The following is a 21935-nucleotide window of genomic DNA, read 5'->3' on the forward strand; positions in this document are numbered from 1 at the left end:
TTGATGTAGTGATGATTCACAATAAGGAACATTCAATAATTCATACAATACATACAGGTACTGCAGCTCATTCTTAGCACCAAGGTACACACAACAGGTACCCGTTTCACATTATTCTGGTAAGGTAGATGAGATCCTTCCTAGGCATTCATAGAACCTTGACGTTTGTGCACCAAATTATCCTCGTCAGTAGAAATATAAATGGTACATTGTATTGTAGGATTATCGATGATATTAATGTTGTCTAGCACTCAGGATGGAAGGAAACTCTAATGTGGTTTTCTTGTATAATATATAAGTTATATGAAGACAGTCTGGTGCTGGAGATGCCGTGTGGTGGGGAGCTGCTCAGTAGAAGACGTTCGGTGAGTAGCGTGTTGAAGGAGGTAGATGTGCAGGAGCTTCGTTAGAGAAGATGTTGCCTGTTGCTGGCCTCCTGGTTGAATAAATGCTGGATAGCTAGGAGCTTGCTGGAGGAGGTGTTGCGTGTTCAGGAAGATGGGCCAGAATGAGAGTTGGTTGGTGAGGAAGCTCAGAGGACAGCTGGTGGGTCGCCATGCTCGCTGGTGGGAGCGAGGACCGCCAGGCAGGCGAGGAGATGCTAGGGGCAGCCAGGCAGCGGCGGAGGAGGTGTTGCTTGTTCAAGAAGAATGGTCAGAATGAATCTCACTGGAGAGACAGAGCTTATATACCCAGCAGCCGCTATGAGTCATGTTGGGAAAACCCGAGAAGTCGCCGGTGAATAGTTTCGTTGCTAGGCAACGGCACGTTGGAATGTGATAGCAGGTGGTGGGCTGCTACGCAGTTTGTAGGGGAGACGTCCACTACAGTATACATTCTGCATTGTTTATGTCTTGTTTCAGTGAAGATTGTTCTGTTCTCTTAAGGTTTATCCACATGCAGTACTTAGAAAAGATGAAGGAAAAGAATACATTACGGGACACCATTGAGAAAAGTACAGTAGGATTGATTAGTACAGTACAGCTGAACCAAAATACGAAAAGTGTACCACATCCTGGTAGGAATTTAATTTATTTTATCAGTGATGTACAGTTGCCTGCACTTATACCTACGTGGTACAGTGGCTGCATTCTGGGTTGTAGGTTTAGATTATATTGTTTTTCAAGCTGGGATGCTAATGTATTATTGCTTGGGGCTGTACTGCAAATGATTCTTTCGCAACATTCTAAATGGGATGGATATACAGTATCTCCCTCTATTTACAACACAAACCAAATAGAATATGTATTTCTCCCTTTTTTTTCTCTGGTTTCACTTAACTTTCCCACTCGGCTTGATTGCAGTTTTCAACTATCACAAAGTTTAAAGTTTATCTCCATAATCGTAGAAGGAAGTGTTAGCAAACTGTATGCTGTCTTAAATTTAAAGAAATTATAGTGTGTGTGTGTGTGTGATTCTTATCAGAACATTGAAACATATAATGTATTTCGGCATTATCCACCCTGAATTATATATACAGTATTTTTAAGACTGAAAGCTGAAGCTTAGTCTTTTTATTACGGCTTTCTACTTTTTGTGGATATTATGAAGATTTGCCTTCTTGCTTTTGATGTTTTCTTAACTTATATTTATCTACCACCTAAGTCTCTTATTTATATTATTTCATGAACTGTACAACATGGTATTGCCTCTTCTTTTATTAAGGAACATCATTGTTAGTGAATAAATGAATATAAATGTATTAGCAAACAATCATGTATATTTATGCAAAGGCTGCAAAGAATAAAAATGTACATGGCTTATGACAGGAGTCTATGCTAAAGACAAACGCGTTCTCTAAACAACAACACGTTTTCTAGGATGACCTTAAATTTTTGTATGGTAAAATTAAATCAAGAGATGGCGGAGCAGTCAGGGGTTGATCGTTAATTTAAAGAAGTACAAGTTTCTCTCTATATTCCTTCCTTGGTATAACATTCCATTGTGACGTCACTATTAAGCCATTTGCCTGAGTGAGCCGTGAGGGAAGGACCCGTCGTGACTGGCTGTTACGTGGTGGTTAAATTTTTAGTATTTTTATATTAAGTTACTTAAACACAAGCTTATGTCGCTCCTGTACTGTATGGTGAGTAAATTGTTGGTATTTTTATTCTCATAATTAAGTTACATGTGATGTTAGAGTTGGTTAAACACCGCCATGGTAGTTTGTCAACCCAACAAGTAGTTACTGAGAGTTTTATTCCCTCATGAAGTGGATATTTAGGTGAAGATATTTTATGAAAAGGTAATTGCAAAGTTAAACTCCGCCATTTTATTTATTATGCTGCCTTGGTATTAGTGTAGTTTATATTGGTGTTTGTAATAAGTAATAATTCGTTGCCGTCGACGATTTGGTGAATTGACAAAATTAATAGGGTAAACCCGGTCCGACTAATTACCCAAATGTAGCCAAATATAGCCGGAATGAAGTCAAATGATGGTCGTACAAGCGTAATTCGGGCTGTGAATCACTTCTCGATTATTATTTGGTGTCATAAAGTAAAAAAAAATTGGTAAACTTAATTTAATCTGAGTTGGGTTAGGTTAGGTTAGGTTAGATTAGGTACATGCACTTGATCTATGTTTAAATTAAGTTTACCAATTTTTTGTGACTTTCTGACACCAAATACTAGTCGAAATTAAGTTTACCAATTTTGTGTGACTTTCTGACACCAAATACTAGTCGAGAAGTGATTGGCAGTCTGATTTATTCATCTAGGACCATTATTTGACTTCATTCCGGCTATATTTGGGTACATTTGGGTAATTAGTCGGACCCGGGTAAACATTTGTTGGTAGTTACCGGTAATTATATTGGGCGAATCTGCGAGCGAAATTTTTTGAAAACAATTATAAAAACGCCGGATTTTCATTGTTATATTATAGTGGACACTTGTAGTTTGTGTAAATGTTAAAAAATTAATATTTTTAAAATATATGCTACTTAACATTTGTGGCTATGAAGAACAGACCAAACCAAACAAACCTACTTAACCTTACCTAACTTCCCCGGTATATTAAATAAAAAGAACTTACTGTGATATGATGAAATTTGAGGCATTTTCTTGACGCGAGATGATACGGCCACAGCGGCGCTATGCAGCCCTGGCAGGTTAGTCCTATACTGTATATTAACCTATTCGTTTTTATCCTAATAGGTATTTTAGATTTTGGTTAATATATAGGACTAACCTGCCAGTGCTGCATAGCGCCGCTGTGGCCGTATCATCTCGCGTCAAGAAAATGCCTCAAATTTCATCATATCACAGTAAGTTCTTTCTATTTAATATACCGGGGAAGTTAGGTAGGTTTGTTTGGTTTGTGCTTTATACCCACAAATGTCAAGTAGCATTTGTTTTAAAAATATCCATATTTTAATATATTTCCACAAACAAGTGTCCACTATAATATAACAATAAAAATCTGGCGTTCTAGTAATAATTTTCAATCAACTTCGCTCGTGGGTTAGTCCTATATTAATACCCAAATCTTTTATCATTATCAATAGGATTATATTTTGGTAAAGGTGTAGGAGAGGGTGACCACCAGAGGGAATTGTCCGAATTGGCTGAAATTTTTTCTACACACTAATATATTAAGCACAAAAATGGAAATGACAATGCATGGCACCTAATAGAACCTGACCTAACATACCCAACCTGTGGGTTTGTTAGGTCAGGTTCTATGCATTAGCATCTTAATTTATGTGTTAAGCAACTTACCTTGATATTGGGGTTGATATACATCAGCAATGGCAAGGAGGAATACTTGGAAACGTTCACCATCATTTAGGAAACGTCTCTTGAAAAGGGATTCAGCGAGATAAACAACAAAAATGGCACCGGAAGGAAAATTGTGAAGCTAGGTAGAATAAATAAAAATTTCCTAAAAAATACTTAAAATTATAATAGAAAGTTGTCGTTTATTTTAATATACATAAAATCATCAAAACAATAAGTATAGCAAAAATCAAGAAAAGCAACAAACAACTTCTGGTGATCACCCTTTTCTACTCCTTTACTTTATTTTTTTTATAAGGAATCGATTTTCTTCAATGGCATTTCCTGGGTAAATGCATAGTTTTGTCAGGTTAGGTTAGGTTTGGTTTGGGTAGTAGGTACATGGTAATAGGAGGTTAGTTTATTTTGGCATGATAAATAATATTTGGTTAATTTTGATGCTTTTTAGTCGATTCTGAATGTTGTTTCTTGTGGAAATGAGCCTTTTGGGGGGTTTTGATTCCTCATAAAAATTTGAAGAAAAAAAAAGTCATTTCCACAAGAAAAGATGTTCAGAATCAACTAAAAAAACATCAAAATTCACCAGCGAAATTATTTATCATGCCAAAATAGGCTAACCTACTACCATGTACTTACTACCCTAACCTAACCTATATACACCAGAAAAATATCTTATACCAGTTGGGAAAATTGGGACAAAGCGAATTTTTACCATTAATAGTGATCTGAGTGAAGGTTTATACAAGACATAATCTATGGAATTGAACTAAAATTTCTGGAGATAATATTTATATGATACCGAACACGAAAATGGAAGTGAGAATGCACAGAACCTATTAAAACCTGACCTAACCTAACTTTCAAACCTGTACATTGTCGTTTAAATTTCTGGTAATACTGCAGCAGGCGGGTAACACCAGAAAGAGTTGTTCGGTTATGTTCTTTTATTTTTTCCATAGAAGATCTTTGGATGATAGTAAGTAATAAAACCATACAAGAAGTTTTTATGGTGTTACTATAGTGTGCTGTCTACAAGGATATCTCTAGTCTAATCTTACCCAACCCCACATAACCTGACCCCTCCCGACCCAACCTAACCCATCCCGACCCAACCTGACCCCTCCCGACTCAACCTAACCCATCCCAACCTAACCCAACCCGACCTAACCTAACCTAAACATCTTGTAACCTGCATGCTACAGTAGCACCCTTTTTATTTTAATTATAAGTTTATTGTTTATATTTTTTAGTTTTTCTCTACAATAATAAATCACCTGTAGTGTGTAGGGCATGACGGGTGAGGGAAATTGCAGGGTAAAACAGTGATCACTGATCATTTAACACAAAAATGATGTCTGTACATGCTTTGTACGTGAAGAAATTAATTATTTGTTGTAAATATGCCACAAATATTTTTTTTTCGGTGCATGTTGTCATCTGCTCTTTGTTTCAGTGCAACAACCGACCTGCTCTTTACTTTACTTTTATCTTCTTCGCCACTCATTGGCTCGTTAGCTGCTTTCTTACTAGTCATTCAGATGGTACATTTAAAAGCACTTACTTTGTTAAATCGTCCATATTACCAGGAATTTAAGACTTAACCAACATAATAATATATAATACTTTGCATAATACTTTGCATAAAGAAATATTTACATTTATACAGTTATTTGCAATTATCGCGTCTTTTGTCGTGACAGTCGAAGTGAAATGCCATCGTCTGTGAGCTCACCAACACCCTTTATTTACCGGATAAGTTAATTTTGAGAGTAGTTTTGCTGTGTGATATATATTATACTTTGAGAGTCTTGATGGAGAGCAGTTTTGCTGTGTGATATATATTTTTACCCTGAGAGTCTTGACGGAGAGTAGTTTTGCAGTTTGATATATATTTTTACCTTTGAGGGTCTTATTAGCTCTGCACTTTAAAAGATCTGTGGAAATTTAACCAACCAACACTTGACTAAATAGTTGTAAATTAGGTTCAGTAGTTTTGGTTGGGTTGGTATATTTTGTCTGTTTTCAAGAACTGCTTGATACCACAGCTATCATTAGGGAAGAGACCCATGATGATGACTTTATCAATTATCAAATACTGTGATGTTTTGATTTTCACTTTCTTCACAGTATCAACTTCATGTGAATCACCAGACAACAGCAGACAACAGAGAGCAGCTGTGACCCTTGTACTGCTGTCACAATCACCGCTCAGCGTCCTGAAGAGAATGTGGTGCTGGGAGACCCAACAAGAACCTTCTTGCACGCTACAGTGGTACTGGCCTTGAATTTAAAATGTAAGTACAGTATAGTACCTTCCTAAAACAAATTGTTCTTGCCAAAAAGAAATGAAAAAGTAATGAATGAAAATTGAGTACAGTACAGTACAGTACATACTTAAGGATATATTCTAACTGCTTTGATAGATGTGTTATTTTATGGTATTGCTCTTCCTGGATATTAGATCATAAAAATGAAGTGTTTAGCTTATGTTATGTTTAATTATATAGTATATTTAATACTATATAAGAATCCTAGAGTTTAATTTTAAGTAATTTAAGTTATAATTTCAGCACTTATCAGCGTGCAGTAATATCTCAGTTAGCCGGAATCCCTCAAACCCGGAACTCTCCGATAGCCGGAATTAAATTTTCCTTTGGAAAATCGTTACCAACGCCAGAATTTTCCAGAACCATTTTTCAAGGGGCACATTTTCTGGAAAATTCAAAGAAAATTTTCCGGGTACCCAGAAAATTCAGGGAAAGGGGAATTTTTTTCTGGGTTTGAGAGATGATGTAATGCACAATTTCTTGAACTCTCAATAATATTTTTACGTTACTTGGAAAATTCCAGGGATGAGGAATTTGTTTTTCCGGCTTTGAGAGTCATCTCGTTACCCAGGAATCTCTCATTCCTGAAAGTGTTCTGCACCAATTGTTCCGGCTAAGGAAGATATCACTTTACTAGTCATTCAAGCAGTTGGTCTGTTCTTTGTTAGTACTGTACTCTGTCATGACATTGTCCAGTGTTAGTACTGGAGAAAGCCTGCCATGTTTGGTAGTGTCACACTGAATACCATCCTTCCCACATATGTCCGAGGTCAGGACTCACAGTGGGTGAGAGATATGTGTGCAATCACTTATACTGCCCGATTCTGGGGTCACTAATTCTAAGGGGATAAATTAACTCTACTCTCTATTTTAAGGCCACTGCCACTATACCCTCTGGACAGTAACTCGTTAGGTAGCGGGCAGAGCAAGCGAGGCATTGGGTTGGGTTTTTCATTGACCAAATCGAGAGTGGGAAGAAGGGTGAAACATCAATCATGACTGAAATAATTTATTCCTTATAAAAACATACTGCATCCTGTCACAATACAAAAAGAGTTGGCCTTCATCAGAAGAACCACTATTATGTTCATTACACTTCATATCAATATACATCTTTCATCAAATAATTACTATGATCATCTTCATTCTTTATAACAACCAATGACTGCTCAACATGTTAGAGTATAGCACCACATCTCCTTTCACTCCACACCGACAAGTATGGAACTCCTTGGTATTCTTAGGTACACATACCAGGTACCTCGTTCACACACTACTCTTGCTGAGTAGATGGGATATTTCCCAGGTAATCATACCAGTACTGGTTCCACGCCTGGTATTCTTAGGTTGCTCCACGACCACTTGGCGACCGCGAAGCTTCTCAAACACACAATTATGTTCTCGTATCCTAGGTGGTGATTTATAGGGGGTATCCACAGATTCACAGTGGAGGTGCATAATGTCCATAAGCAGACACACCACACCCGGTGAGTTCCTCACATCGGTGGTTGGTGGTAGCTTGGCCGACGCTCTGGATGCATGAGTACCTGTTCTGGTGAGAGAGCGGGCATCACTGAGTAAGGCCTGATGGGCTTTTATCAGCAAGCATTATTGCAACTATTACTTCACTTTATAACATCAGGCAAGGTTTTAAGATGTAAAAAACTGCTAGACAAGCCTTTTTAGGGCTGAATAGAGTATGATGGAGTTCACTGACCAGTTTTGGTGAGAGAGCGGGCATCACTGAGGGCGGTACCTCGCGTCTCTCACTGAACTAGGCCTACAGTTTCCAATCTTTAATTTTCACTTTGATATTATTCTGGTTCTCACATAAACACTTTCCTATCTATTATGACCTTATGCCTTATAATTTTATATCTTAATCCTAAATTACATACTAAAGTAAGGGTCTGGTTTGCTAGTTCCTGGGGAAATTCATTGGGTTATAACAACAACGTGGCATCTTAGCCCAAGGCGGCCTAGGCGTCAACCCGAACAAAGCCAAGCGTCGTATTTTCATGGCGTGGGTATACAAGATACTCTCTTTGAATCATCGTTTCTGGATCACTTCCAACACTGCACATAGGTCTGATACATTTATCCTTTTTCCAGATCATTGTTCTCATGTATTTTCATCTAATACCTGCAGTAGCTATGTTCACTAATCGTACACAGACGTAAATAGTATGACCTTCAAAACACGATCTACGCTTATCCCTTATAGTACACTAGTCCGTATCAGTTGGACCTTCCCAATCATCCTATAGATACCTTGAGTTCTCCTTAATGCTATAAGTACATACACTTTATATTATATGACTGTACCTTGGTACAATTCGTATAAAACAATATACAGTAGGTGAGTTATCCTTTACCAAAGTATCTCGTTTTCTATAAGCTCGGTGGATTCGAATGTTATGTAGCATAATATGAATTAAAGCGATATTAAGGATGACAATGATGTGCGCAGTACATAGCCTAACCCCTCCCAAAGATTCATATCATGCGGAATAATATGCAAAAGCACTAACACAGTAGTGTACATACATGTGACATCGTCTTAACAGTTCGCAAATACAGTAAACTAGATCATCAAAATTCATAAGGAGACTTAAACTTTTCATACTAGGGTCTCCATTAACATGTACATACCGTAGGTACTGTACTATGAAATTTAGATTCTTGTTTATGACTGAGGAATTAGTTACATGTGACACGTTCTCAGATTACTACTTCGTTTCAATAATAAATCACATTTTCAACACAAAACCGTGGTTCTGTAATTATATAATGAGGTTCATAACACAAGTCACTGTTGTTATCAGTGTATAAATGTCCCGTAAGGAAAGAGTCAGTCACCAAGCCATAATAGTTGAAGATAGCCTCTTGAGATAAGACATTTATTTACTGAAGGAGTTAAATCATCATACTCAAGAGTTTAAATCATCATGCTCAAGGGGTTAAATCATCATATTCAAGGTGGAAGGCTGGCTGGCTGGCTTTGGTGAACGGCTGGCTGGCTGAGGCGAATGTCTGGCAAGACAAAACCCTACCAAATAGGTAAAGTACTTGTGACATTATGTAATGTCTACTGTATACGTAAGGTATTTTTGAACATTGTCTAAAATTTTTTGTATTGCAGATTTGTGTGGCTGACTGGACCCACAACGAGGTGTTGCCTGGAGGTGAGTGAGGGGAAGTGGGTGTGGGTGGTTGGGAGGGTAGTGGGGTGGGAGGAGGGGGTAGTGGGGTGGGAGGAGGGTAGGCGTGGGTGGGAGGGGGGGGTGGGGTGGGTGGGAGGAGGGTAGTGGGGTGGGAGGGAGGGTAGGGGGGTGGGTGGGAGGGTAGGGGGTGGGTGGGAGGTAGGTGTGGGTGGGAGGGGTGGGTTGGTGGGAGAAGGGGTGGGAGGGAGGGTAGTGGGGTGGGTGGGAAGGGAGGGTGGCAGGAGGAGGAGTGGGGATGGTAGGGAGGGTAGGGGTGGGTGGGAAGGGAAGGGTGGGTAGGAGGGATGGGTGGGTGGGAGGGAAGGTGTAGGTTGGAGGGTTGGGTGGGTAGGTGGGAGGGGGTGGGTGGGTGGGTGGGGTGACTGGGTGAGAGAGTTGAGTGGGTAGGAGGGAGGGTTAGGTGGGTGGGAGAATGGGTGTATGGGTGGGAGGGAAGGTGTCTGCATGGAAGTGAGTGTGTGTGTGTGGATGGGAGGTCCTCCCATCCACACGCCCTTTCTTCCATCCATACACTCTTCCTCCCATCCACACACCCAATCTCCCATCCACATATCCTTCCTCCTGACCACTCACCCTTCCTCCCATCCACACACCCTCCCTCCCATCCACACACCCTCTTGTCCATCCACAAGCCCTTCCTCTCATTCACACACCCTGAGGGCCTTTTTAAATCTTTTAGATTGTGTGGCTGTCTCGGGTGGACTGCTGGCTGGCTTACGTGGACGGCAGGCTGGCTCGCTCAGGTGGACGGCAGGCTGGCTGGCTCACTCGCGTGGACGGCCGACTGGCTGGCTCGCTCGCTCAGGTGGACGGCCGACTGGCTCTCTCAGGTGGACGGCCGACTGGCTCTCTCAGGTGAACGGCCGACTGACTGCTGGCTGGCTGAGGTGAACATCTGGCAGGACAAGAACCCCACCAAACAGGTAATGTACTTGTGACAATATGTAATGTCTATATGTAAAGTATTTATGAACATTGTCTGAAACTTTTTGTATTGCAGATTTGTGTGGACCCACAACAAGGTGCTTCCTGGAGGTGGTAAAGGTAAAAACTTATTTTTATAATAGTAACAGCACCATAGTGAGAAGTAGATACATAGTAGTAACTCCGCCTTGTTCAACTGAACATGCCGGTCCCCAGCCCGGATAAAGGAGGAGGGCTACTGCAGTGGTGAATGATCACCACTTCATAAACTCTTCATTTTCAGACCAATTTATAATACTGTACAAGGTACAGTAACTTGTATTTTATAAAGACCAGCAATGTAGTATTTTAGCTTTTTTTTTGATGCATAGTATTGAAAAATGAGTGTGTGTTCGTAAATCATTACCCTAAAACAGTGGTAGACCATACTTTAATCAGGGCAATCATTTATGGTACTTTCTTGTTTTGAGACCATGTTTAATATTGCAAGACTGACCATGTAGTGCACAGTATATTAGGTTTTGTAGACAGGAAATCTTGTAAAATAAAAGGAATTGTATATAATTTATCTTTATTATACCCTGTACACTACATTATATGTAAGTTGGCAATAATAGTCCAGAAGTTTGATACAGAAAGATTAAAAAAGAACTTGTCAAATTGCCTTATTCTTTGTGTTATTCCTGCCGTCTAGGTATTTAATAGTTTTCTAGACACTCTGGCAGTCATAGGATATCAATTAAGACCATTATCTAGTATTAGTGTAGGAGAAAATCAGAACTTGCAACAGTTGGGAACGTCATACTAGATAACATTTTCCTCGCTTCTCATTAGCACATTACTACTAAACTAACATTTCTTCTCGGCACATACATTTAGCGATGGAGGCGTCATCACGGTTTCACATATCTAACAAGTATTTCCCAATTCAACGTTTATAGTGGACTCCACTTAGGGTTAGTTTATTACACTAGACTTGAATGATTTAGTCTATCTTACATCAGGTTAGGGTCATACACAAGATTTAGTTTGATCTAATAATGGCAGTCTTGTATTTTGTGAATAATTTTGACCAGGTACAGTACAGACCATAGGGGTATTTCAAAATTTATCCAATTGACCAAGTCTGTTTAGAATTCATCACTTCCACCACTTGTCAATTTATTAGCTTTTTGGGCTGGTGAGGGAGCGAGTGGGCAGGTGGGTGGGTGTGGGTGTATGGGTAGGTAGGTGCACGTGTGTGGGGGTGATATTTGCTAGGTTTACACCGTTCAACACCCTTCTCACATCTGTCCCAGGCTGGAGTTTAGGCCCCAGGACAGTTTTGCGAGATACACAAACTACCACTGTACCACCAACACCCACTGTACTTTAGGTCAAATATCAAATTATTTCATTTCAAAACATTACAACTTTAAACATGACCATTGGATTTCAAAGTCTTTTGCATTTTGTACAACTAAGTAAATTTACATTGTGTTGTATATAATAATAAATTTATAATAAGAATAATAATTTTACAAGGATTTAATTTCTAAATTTTAGGCAAAACGAACTTTCATTCAACAATTGGTGTGCTGTGTCCAGATTGTCAACAATCCGTAAGTAAAATCCCTACTGTACTGTACTATACTTTCATGTACTATGTATACATTACTTTCAAAATAATAGTATGTATACAGAATCAAAAACGTATCTTTACGGACATGGCCGATGAATTTCAAAATGAACAGACACCTGTCGTCTGAGGTTGTCAAAATCCTTCGTCTGAGGTGTCATTGTCTAACACCCCCATAAAAATGCATTTGTTATGATTTACGCCTTGTAATAACTACACTGAAAGGAGATATTACAATGCCATCTGTAGGTACAGTCATGTGGTCATCTTTTTCATTTTGCATACACAATAGGTCACTACATGGGCATTAGTTTAACAGTTCTACATAGGCTGGCACTCAGATGTCAATTAGTGACAAGTATACATAGGCTGTCATGTTGGCAGCAGAGGATCCATATACTTTACACCTCACCTTCAGGTTTCAAGTTCAGTTTACAAGATCATTATTATTCTACTTTACAAATTCGGAATATAAAAGATGTCAAATTTATTCAGTGTTTATGTTTATGAACATATATTGCATAATGAGCCAACATTATATTCTCTTTCTCTATACAAGTGCCAACCATTACACAATATATCTACCTTTTTTAATCTGTGTGGCTTGACTCAAGGCTTACTTATATGTTCTTAAATATAACTTTACTGTACTTTTAAATATTTTCTCAATTCTTAATTGTATAAGTAAATTTGTGCTTAATAAGGTGGTAGTCATGAAGGTGTGGGATGGTTGACAGACAGAACAGTCGCTGAGGTCATCTGGCCATCTTGCTTTCACATGATACATCGATCTTGTACACCAACCACCTGTAATAAGATTTAGAATTTAGATCATTCTTAATTAACATTAATGCATCACTAACTACCAATACACAACATTTACCCCAAAATTTCTTGCATTTTATACTTGCATCCTTACATATATCCCTACACCCTAGCACCCCCCTATAACACCTTACACATGAGCTCCAGCCTTCCTGCTGTCTTATGGCTGCAGCAGTCTTCTCACAGGCATCATCCACAACATTCCTTCACAGTACATGCCGTTTTACTCCTAAATTTATAACATTCACTATTAACCATTGTATGAGCGCACCGCCACTGCCCAACGTACGAGCGCCCCGCCACTGCCCAACGTACGAGCGCCCCGCCACTGCCCAACGTACGAGCGCCCCGCCACTGCCCAACGTACGAGCGCCCCTCCACTGCCCACTGTTCCTCCTTCTCAATGACATTCAGTGGTTTTTAGGTTTAGCCATCAAAGACAATACTTAACTGGGGAGGCTGAATTAACATGTGTTACATCTTGCTCAAGGTTGGTTCTGTATCTTTCTCTGTTGGCCTTTAAGTACATCATCTGTAACCTGCAATATATTTAGAGTTGTTATTTATGTAGAAAAAAGGTTAAATATACAATATCCTTCTACCACTAGACCACCTGTACTTAAACAGACTACAACTGTACACAAATTATCAAATTTTAATGGTTTACAAAAGTCTCAATTTTATCTAACTTGAAAATTAACTTTCTGTATTGACAATCAGTAAACTTAAGTGGCTCATAATATAATTTGAATTATTGTTTTTTAATACATTAGATAAGACAGGTTTTTGTATAAAAGATAGCTTAATATTGATTTGGTTCAGTCTAGGTTAGTTATGTTTAATCTAAGTTAGGATAGTTAGGCTAGTGAAGTTAGCTGAAACCAACCCACAACAACTTGCTTTACTCGCTATATTTACTACTACACTACAACTAATTTTCTCCAATAACCAATAGGTATGTAGTTCTGTATATTTACTCTAATATCAGTCTCTACAGTCAGTCCTCCAGAGCAATCCCAAAACACACATACACACACACACAGTCCTCCAGAGCCGTTCCAACACACACACACAGTCCTCAAGAGCCGTTCCAACACAATCCTCCAGAGCCCTCCAACACACACACAGCCCTCCAGAGCCTTCTAACACACACTGTCAGCCAGGCCCCCCCCCCCCCACACACACACACACCCTCCACTGCCCAGTGTAGGAGCACAGTGTTGAGTGGTGTATGGGATGACCGTACTAGCCAAGATATACTGTATAAGTAACTTAACTGATGAGGCTGAAGTTACATGCTGGGCGTTAAATCTTGCTCAAGGTTCTGTCACTTCTCCATTGGCCTTCAAGTACATCAACTGTCACCTGCAACATATTTAGAGTTGTAATTTATGTAGAATGAAGGTTAAACATACAATATATATCTACCACTAGACCGCATGTACTTAAACTGTGTCCAACTGTACACAAGTTTATCACTTTTTAATAATTTACAAAAGTCTCAATTTTATCCAATTTCAAAATTAAATTTCTGAATTCATGATCAGTTAACATGAGTGGCTAGTGAAATATGTTGAATTTTTGTTCTTTAATAAGTTTATTTCATATATTTACTGTATAATAGGTAACTTAATACCGATTTGGTTCAGTCTAGGTTAGTTGCATTTAATCAAAGTTAGGCTGGTTAGGTTAGCAAAGTTAGTTGAAACCCAATCACAGGAACTTGCTTTACTGCTTACATTTACAACTACACTACTACTAATTTTCTCCAACCAATAGGCATGTAGTCCTGTATATTTATTGTCACTACAACTAATATTAATTCTACTATAAAATCAATCTCTACAGTCAGTCCACACACAGTCCTCCAGAACCCACCAACACACACAGCCCTCCAACACACACAGCCCTCCTACACGGTCCTCCAGAGCCCTCCAACACACACAGCCCTCCAACAATGTCTGCCAGGCCCAAGACACAGGCCACCAAACCCCCCACACACACACACACACTGATCACTAGGTCCACACACAGACCCTATTAGGCCCCTAACACAGCCAAGCCGCCCCCCACACACACACACACTCCTCTGCCCAGTGTAGGAGCACAGTGTTGAGTGGTTTATGGGATGACCGTACTAGCCAAGATATACTGTACAAGTAACTTAACTGATGAGGCTGAAGTTACATGCTGGGCGTTAAATCTTGCTCAAGGTTCTGTCATTTCTCCATTGGCCTTCAAGTATATCAACTGTCACCTGCAACATGTTTAAAGTTTTAATTTATGTAGAATGAAGGTTAAACATACAATATACATCTAGCACTAGACCAATGTTAGGCTGGTTATGTAGGTTAGTAAAGTTAGTTGATACTCAACCACAACAACTTGCTTTCCTGGTTACATTTACAACTACACTACTACTAATTTTCTTCGACCAATAGGCATGTAGTCCTGTATATTTATACTTAATGTCACTACAACTAATATTAATTTTACTAGAAGACCAGTCTCTACAATCAGTCCACACACTGTCCTCCAGAGCCCTCCATCACACACGCGCGCGCACACACATATCTCCTCCACTGCCCAGTGTAGGAGCAGTGTTGAGTGGTTTATGGGATGACCGTTCTAGCCAAGATATACTGTACAAGTAACTTAACTGATGAGGCTGAAGTAACATGCTGGGTGTTAAATCTTGCTCAAGGTTCTGTCACTTCTCCATTGGCCTTCAAGTATATCAGCTGTCACCTGCAACATGTTTAAAGTTGTAATTTATGTAGAATGAAAATTAAACTTGCAACTTCCATCTACCACTAGAGCACATGTACTTAATCTGTCCCCAACTGTTTACGTAAATCATTACCCCCACATTAGTTTACTCAAATTGCTTCTCACCAATACAGTACTGCTACACTATTCTGTACTACACATCTCTACACTGCTTCATGCACTATACACAAGGTTTACTACAGCCCGCTTACTAGACTTGCCTCCCTCATGCCCCCTTATGTGTACCCCTCGACAGTTTGGTTACACTTGGTTTGAATGACAAACCACCACAACCACCTGCCCACCTCGCGTACAATTCCTTATGTGGGAGCACACAACCCTATCCCATACATCACCACAGTTCCTCCCACCCTACCAGTATACAACACCCCACACCCTCACAAAACGTTAAATGACCCCACAACAAGCCAAACCAACCTACACTCTCAAAACGTTATACGACACTACAACAAGCCACACCCACCCACACCCTCACAAAACATTAAACGACACCACAGGAAGCGACACCCACCCACAACCCCACACAGTTAAACGACCACCAACAAGCCACACCCACTAACACCCCCTTACAAAACATTATATGACACCATGGCAGGCTACACCCACCCAAAACGCTAAAATTTACCTCAAGGAATACAGTTGTATAGTTTAAGAAGCTTCACTTCTCACTCGTGGTCTGTTGTTCCCACATACTGCACCACACTTCACTTATGACCTCTACTGCACCACACTAATAACAGGGTTTTGTACTGTAGTTAGATCTGTAGTCATTCCGTGATCTGAAAGATTCACCATCACATTGTAATACGTAGATTGGCGAAGGTTAAATTGATCTTCAGCTGAAAAAAGCTGGGGGATGAATCTTCAGGCAAGCCAAACATTTTAACATTTTCCAGAGGTTAATTAGTTGGTTGCTGCCTCATTTACCAATACATTTTAACAGTGTCTATATACATCTTAAAATTTATTTTAGGAACCCGGTATTTTTTTTGTTTTACAAGTAGACAACTAACGTTGTTAGATTACGTTACGTTGTTGTTGGTGTTGAGCAAAGTGCATTTCCGATGGTAAAATCCATGTTTGTCCACTTTTAAAAATTTGCCAGGAACCCTTAATGCTACGGAATTTAATATATACTGTATTCTGAAACGTCTCGCCCTCCGCCGGCTCCCTACCTCACCTCACCTCGCCCTCCGCCGGCTCCCTACCTCACCTCACCTCGCCCCCTACCTTACCTCACCTCACCACGCCACGCCTGGCTCCCTACCTTGCCTCGCCTCGCCTCGCCTCGCCCGGCTCCCTACCTCGTCTCGCCCGGCTCCCTACCTCACCATGCCTCCCCCGCCTCACCTCGCTCTGCTCCCTACCTCACCTCACCTCACCCGCTCTGCTCCTGCTCTGCTCCCTACCTCCACCTCACCTCACCTCACCTCACCTCGCTCTGCTCCCTACCTCCACCTCACCTCGCTCTGCTCCCTACCTCCCTCACCTCGCTCTGCTCCCTACCTCACCTGCTCCTCCCTACCTCCCACCTCACCTCGCTCGGCTCCCCACCTCACTCACCTCGCTCGGCTCCCCTACCTCACCTCACCTCGCTCGGCTCCCTACCTCACCTCACCTCGCTCGGCTCCCTACCTCACCTCACCTCGCTCGGCTCCCTACCTCACCTCACCTCGCTCGGCTCCCTACCTCACCTCACCTCGCCTGGCTCCCTACCTCACCTCGCCTCGCCTCGCCCGGCTCCCTACCTCGCCTCACCCGGCTCGGCTCCCTACCTCGCCTCGCCCGGCTAAAACCCGTAATAAATTCTGTTTCAACTCCCAGAAATCGTAGTTATAGAGTAAACAAAGAACTTGCCAGTAAAATATATTATATCGTAATTCCGCAAAAAATCGTTATATATTTGTTAAACCGAGTCATTCTGGCGCAGTTTTTAATGCAGAATACAGTGGTGGTGAACTTTTGGGAAAATACGTAATTATTGAGTTATGACCACCCGGCTCCGCCGAAAGTGGGTTGGGCTTCGAAGCAAGAGGGAAAATGTGAAATTAAAAAATAATACAGTTATCTAACCCAATCTGGTCATTGTACTCACTTACTGGTTAATTATTACGTAAATACTGATGTATGGTTTACGCACGTTACCCGCCACCTGCTTACAGTTTAGGGTCGTTTGTCATGGCTCATTTGGCGGTATATTTGCCTAAAACATTAAGAAATTACTGGTTAGACGTTAGAGAAACACTTAATATAATACTAATCCATATTAATGTATTTGTTTAAGCTGCAAAGTAGTTACCATACACCTTACAGCCCAGTGAAACTTGGGGATACGACCCAAGGAGGCAAGTGAACTGTAACAATCGGCTGGCAAGTTTTTTACTTAAATCAGCATTTATTACGCCATAATTAAGTATATTAAATACTACCCAAAAGAATAACCATTTCTCTTGGCCATTTTGACTGTAGACAGTTGGGGAAAAACATTACACGTATATAATGGAGACTAGAGGTGAGGGGCAGTTCGGGCTTACCTGCTTGTCAGCTGCAGCCGGTGAGTGGTGATGGTCGGTGAAGAATGGGGCGAAAATGAGTTAGTCGAGACTTTATATATGAAGGTTGAGAGTGACGTCACGAAGCTTCATTGAATCATTTTGATGCTTCATTGAAGCATTCGAAGCTTCGAATATGAATATACGCTAAAATACCCAAAAACGTCAAATTTATGGCCCAATTTCACTTTTGATTAACTTTTAGGATATAATACAGCGAAAATAGTGTCCCATGACGAAAAAACTAAAAACAGAAAAAGGAAAAGAGAGAAATGCTGGGACTCGAACTCGGGCCTCAATGAGTGGCAGGTAAAACGCTTATCCACTGGACTTTTCGAGAAAGTAGATAACCAACTTTCCCAGAAAGTAGATATTTCCCATTTTGTATGATACAAATTTCCCCTTTTCTATGACAATCTACTAAGTAAAATTAGGTACCATTTCCCTAAAAGTCGTGTAGTGGAATTCTCCCCTACAAACGCTGTTTGTCGCTGTCTAGCCGACCTCACCAATTCCCCAGTGTATGCCTCGTGGTCTAGGTCAACCAGCGCCGCCATACACCACGGAGCGGGGGTCAACTGCTAAGCCACGCCTACCCCCGCTATTTAAGACCTGACCTCGTGGTGATCTCTCTCTCTACCTACAGCCACAGCCAGCAACACCTCCTCCTCTGCCGCTGCCTGGCGGCCCTCCCTCCTCCGCCTGCCTGGCGGTCCTCTCTCCCGCTGGCGAGCATGGCGACCCACAAGCTGTCCTTCTCTGAGCACCCTCACCAACCAGCTCTCTCTACATCACGCTTGTAACCATGCTGCCTTCCCAGCACCAAGCTGCATTGTACATCCAATACAACATGTATATAGAGAGCACATTGTGAGTTTCCTTTCTCCATTCCATCCTGAGTGTGAACCAAACAATCTCATACCCCACAGTCGATAATCTACTTTTCAGGAAATTAGATTACATAATTTTTCGAAAATTAGATTGTCATAGAAAACAAATTTTATTATAGAAAACGGAGATTTTTTACCATAGAAAATGGGAAATAACCTACTTTCTCGGAAAGTTGGTTATCTACTTTGCCGAAAAGTAGATAATCTTATCTACTTTAAGGGAAAGTAGATTATCGACTTTTCGGAGAAGTACATTAACGACTTTTGGGGAAATATTACCTAATTTTGCAAAGTGGATTATCATAAAAACGGGAAATTTGTTTCATAGAAAATGGGAAATATCTACTTTCCGGGAAAGTTGGTTATCTACTTTCCCGAAAAGTAGATCATCTTATCTACTTTTCGGGAAAGTAGATTATCGACTTTTTGGGGAAGTAGATCATCGACTTTTGGGGAAATATTACCTAATTTTGCAAAGTAGATTATCATAAAAAACGGGAAATTTGTTTCATAGAAAATGGGAAATATCTACTTTCCGGGAAAGTTGGTTATCTACTTTCCCGAAAAGTAAATAATCTTATCTACTTTTCGGGAAAGTAGATTATCGACTTTTTGGGGAAGTAGATCATCGACTTTTAGGGAAGTAGATCATCGACTTTTGGGGAAATATTACCTAATTTTGCAAAGTAGATTATCATAAAAAACGGGAAATTTGTTTCATAGAAAATGGGAAATATCTACTTTCCGGGAAAGTTGGTTATCTACTTTCCCGAAAAGTAAATAATCTTATCTACTTTTCGGGAAAGTAGATTATCGACTTTTTGGGGAAGTAGATCATCGACTTTTAGGGAAGTAGATCATCGACTTTTGGGGAAATATTACCTAATTTTGCAAAGTAGATTATCATAGAAAACGGGAAATTTGTATCACAGAAAATGGGAAATATCTACTTTCCGGGAAAGTTGGTTATCTACTTTCCCGAAAAGTAGATAATCTTATCTACTTTTCGAGAAAGTAGATTATCGACTTTTTGGGGAAGTAGATCATCGACTTTTGGGGAAATATTACCTAATTTTGCAAAGTAGATTATCATAGAAAACGGGAAATTTGTATCATAGAAAATGGGAAATATCTACTTTCCGGGAAAGTTGGTTATCTACTTTTCCGAAAAGTAGATAATTTATCTACTTTTCGGGAAAGTAGATTATTGACTTTTTGGGGAAGTAGATCATCGACTTTAGGGGAAATATTACCTAATTTTGCAAAGTAGATTATCATAGAAAATGGGAAATTTGTATCATAGAAAATGGGAAATATCTACTTTCCGGGAAAGTTGATTTATCGCAAAAATGAATAATCATCCCTTTCGGGAAAGTATTTTGAAATATAAGTAGATAACCATCTTCCAGAAAGTAGATATTTCCCATTTTCTGTGATGCAAATTTCCGTTTTCTATGATAATCTACTTGCAAAATTAGGTAATATTTCCCAAAAGTCGATGATCTACTTCCCAAAGTCTAATCTACTTTCGAAAAAGTGAATAAATTATCTACTTTTCGGGAAAGTGAATAACCCTTTCGGAAAGTAGATATTTCCCATTTTCTATGATACAAATTTCCCGTTTCTATGATAACTACTTTGCAAAATTAGTAATATTTCCCCAAAAGTCGATGATCTACTTCCCCAAAGTCGATAATCTACTTTCCCGAAAAAGTAGATAAGATTATCTACTTTTCGAAAGTAGATAACCAACTTTCCCGAAAGTAGATATTTCCCATTTTCTATGATACAAATTTCCCGTTTTCTATGATAATCTACTTCGCAAAATTAGGTAATATTTCCCCAAAGTCGATGATCTACTTCCAAAAGTCGATAATCTACTTCCCGAAAAGTAGATAAGATTATCTACTTTTCGGGAAAGTAGATAACCAACTTTCCCCGGAAAGTAGATATTTCCCATTTTCTATGATACAAATTTCCCTTTTCTATGATAATCACTTTGCAAAATAGGTAATATTTCAAAGTCGATAATCTACTTTCCAAAGTAGATAAGATTATCTACTTTCGAAAGTAGATAACCAACTTTCCCGGAAAGTAGATATTTTCCATTTTCTATGATACAAATTTCCTGTTTTCTATGATAATCTACTTTTGCAAAATTAGGTAATATTTCCCCAAAAGTCGATGATCTACTTCCCATAAAGTCGATATTCTACTTTCTGAAAAATAGATAATCTACTTTGGTAGGTAGGGTAAGTAAGTGGGTGGGTGGGTAGGGGAGGTGGGGTAGATAGCTAGGTAGGCATTGAATTGAATTGAATTGAATTTAAACAGTTTATTTAGCCAGAAAATCACAGATACAGTGGGATAATAATAACAATATTAACATAGCTGAGCCAGTTGAGAACCTGAGCTCTCCTGTGGCACCTGATATATACTATACATTTATCTCAAGGAAGTATTATGTAACATTTAGTATCATCTGAATAGTACAATAGCATGGTGGTAATAGAACATCTTATAATGTTACCACGGTTGCCTCTTCCACACGGCAGTAATTGGGGACCTGATGTTAATCGATATGCGGAATGTGTTCCGGGGTAATGGATAGTCAGCAGTTGGCGATTTGTCCGGTCTTCTCGACTATTCCTTGACCCTGGCTGGGTCATGCAGCTCGTTAACTTAGGGTGTAGTTGTTGTGTTGGCGACAGCTTCACACCTTAAAACCTTGGGCCGGCCATCCTCTTTACACGAGGCAACCATTAGGTAGGTAGGTGGCCGGGTCTCGGCATGGAGGTAGGCCAGTAGGTAGGCAGGCCGAGCGTTCGGTAGGAAGGCAGGCTGTCAGGCAAACAGGTAGGCCCCGGAGGCAGGCAGGCAGGCGTGATCTACAGAGCTGGAGCTACTGTAGTATGTGGCTTACGGAACTGGTGCTGCTCGTATGTGGTCTACAGAGCTGGAACTGTGTCTACCAGGATATTTACACTGTAGCATCCACGAACCCAACATAACTCTAGGTTATCTTATGTTAGTGGATGCTACAGT

At 40.1% G+C, this 21935-nt stretch overlaps 1 long non-coding RNA gene across 1 annotated transcript; it reads left to right on the top strand.

Moving 5' to 3' along the window:
- The first annotated feature begins 1690 nt into the window (after positions 1-1690).
- LOC121858729 lies at positions 1691-18702 on the top strand. The gene is made up of 7 exons (XR_006087498.1): positions 1691-2086; positions 5868-6034; positions 9210-9252; positions 9971-10214; positions 10292-10335; positions 11761-11816; positions 18647-18702. It is a non-coding gene; the product is annotated as an uncharacterized LOC121858729 (long non-coding RNA).
- The last annotated feature ends 3233 nt before the right edge of the window (positions 18703-21935 follow it).

Source organism: Homarus americanus, unplaced genomic scaffold (assembly GCF_018991925.1).
Source record: "Homarus americanus isolate GMGI-L3 unplaced genomic scaffold, GMGI_Hamer_2.0 scaffold74, whole genome shotgun sequence".
NCBI classification, from domain to species: domain Eukaryota; kingdom Metazoa; phylum Arthropoda; class Malacostraca; order Decapoda; family Nephropidae; genus Homarus; species Homarus americanus.